This window comes from Hordeum vulgare, chromosome 7H (assembly GCF_904849725.1).
Source record: "Hordeum vulgare subsp. vulgare chromosome 7H, MorexV3_pseudomolecules_assembly, whole genome shotgun sequence".
NCBI classification, from domain to species: Eukaryota; Viridiplantae; Streptophyta; class Magnoliopsida; order Poales; family Poaceae; genus Hordeum; species Hordeum vulgare.
The window spans coordinates 199,396,381-199,398,880 of NC_058524.1; positions in this window are offsets into that span (position 1 = coordinate 199,396,381).

Genomic DNA, 2,500 nt, shown 5'->3' on the forward strand with positions numbered 1-2,500 from the left:
GCAAAAAACGTGAACGTGAGGAAACGGGGAAAAAGCGGGTACGGCGGACGTGTTGCGAAAAACTGGGCGCGCACCATGGAAAAAAGGGGAAAACTATGTGCGTGGCATGGACGGATTCACGTACGGGCAGACGTGCCAAAAAACGTGAACCTGAGGAAACGGGAAAGAACGGAGTACGATGGCCGTGTTGCAAAAAACAGGGCGCGCGCCATGGAAAACTGGTGAAAACCATGTGCGTGGCATGGAAGGATACACGTACGGGCACACGGGCCAAAAAACGTGAACGTGAGGAAACGGGAAAAACGGGTACGGGTCCGTGTTGCAATAAACTAGGCGCGCACCATGGAAAACTAGGGCAAACCATGTGCGTGGCATGGACGGATGCACGTACGGGCACACGGGCCAAAAAACGTGAACGTGAGGAAACGGGGAAAAACGGGTACGGCGTCCGTGTTGCAAAAAACTGGGCGGGCACCAAGGAAAACAGGGGAAAACCATGTGCTTGGAATGGATGGATGCACGTACGGGTACACAGGCCAAAAAACGTGAACGTGAGGAAACGGGAAAGAACGGGGTACGACGGCCGTGTTGCAAAAAACTGGGCGGGCGCCATGGAAAACGGGTGAAAACCATGTGCGTGGCATGGACGGATGAACGTACGGGCACACGGGCCAAAAAATGTGAACTTGAGGAAACGGGGAAACACGGGGTATGACGGCCGTGTTGCAAAAAACTGGGCGCACCATGGAAAATGGGTGAAAACCTTGTGCGTGGCATGGAAGGATGCACATACGGGCACACGGGCCAAAAAACGTGAACGTGAGGAAACGGGAAAAACGGGTACGGGGCCGTGTTGCAATAAACCGGGCGTGCACCATGGAAAACTAGGGCAAACCATGTGCGCGCCATGGACGGATGCACGTACGGGCACACGGGCCAAAAAACGTGAACGTGAGGAAACGGGGAAAAAGCGGGTACGGCGGACGTGTTGCAAAAAACTAGGCGCGCACCATGGAAAACAGGGGAAAACTATGTGCGTGGCATGGACGGATTCACGTACGGGCAGACGTGCCAAAAAACGTGAACCTGAGGAAACGGGAAAGAACGGGGTACGACGGCCGTGTTGCAAAAAACAGGGCGCGCGCCATGGAAAACTGGTGAAAACCATGTGCGTGGCATGCAAGGATGCACGTACGGGCACACGGGCCAAAAAACGTGAACGTGAGGAAACGGGAAAAACGGTACGGGGCCGTGTTGCAATAAACTAGGCGCGCACCATGGAAAACTAGGGCAAACCATGTGTGTGGCATGGGAAACGGGTGAAAACCATGTGCGTGGCATGAACGGGTGCACGTACGGCCACACGGGCCAAAAAACGTGAACGTGAGGAAATGGGAAAAAACGGGCACGGGGGCCGTGTTGCAAAAAACTGGGCGCGCACCATGGAAAACGGGTGAAAACCATGTACGTGGCATGGACGGATGCATGTACGGCCATACGGGCCAAAAAATGTGTAAACGGGGATCCGGGGAAAAACAGTGTACCCCTTCTTCACAAACGAAGGGCAGGGGTCCCAAGGGGGGCTAAAACCCTCGGGTATATTGGGGAGGAGGGGGCTCCTCCCTGCTTGGGTGTGGGAAATCGGTGGGTTTGCATATGAAATCATATGCAAACCTCCCGCTTCTCCCGTAACTCTTGCTTTTCCCAAACGTTGGCTCGGATGTCCCGTCGTTCTCCTGTCCCGTGTACGACTCATGCCAAATTCTGATCCGTCGGTCGAATGGCTGTTCGGGTTGCAGAAAAGTACGTATCGTTTCCGCACACGGTCAGGTCGATGTGATCTCGTGCCGCGTTGTCCCGTCGGTCCCGTGTACGACTCGTGCCAAATTCTGATCCGACGGCCCAACGACCGTTCGGGTTGCAGAAAAGTACGTATCGTTTCGCACACGGTCAGCTTGACGGGATATCGTGCAGCCTTGTCCCGTCGGTCCCGTGTACGTGTCCCGTGAAATTCTGACCCAACAGCCTAACTTGGCTCGGGAAACAGGAAAGTAGCATATCCCGTGCATGAGACCGACTAGACAAAGTTGCAACGACGTCGCCTTTGGGAATATAGTTGCCCCCAAAACTTTATTGTTGCGGGTGTGACACACGCGGCCTTCGTGTAAACCTCTCGTGCATTGCACGGTGGGATGATCGGTTCGCTTGACCGATGTAGGCTACAAACACATGAGCGTCTTTGGACCCGTGTCTGCTGGTACGTTGCGTTTCGGAATATAGTTGCCCCACATGGTCAGGTCGATGTGATCTCGTGCCGCGTTGTCCTGTCGGTCCCGTGTACGACTCTTGCCAAATTCTGATCCGACGGCCCAACGGCCGTTTGGGTTGTAGAAAAGTACGTATCTTTTCGCACACGGTTAGCTTGACGGGATATCGTGCAGCGTTGTCCCGCCGGTCCCGTGTACGTGTCCCATGAAATTCTGACCCAACAGCCTAACTT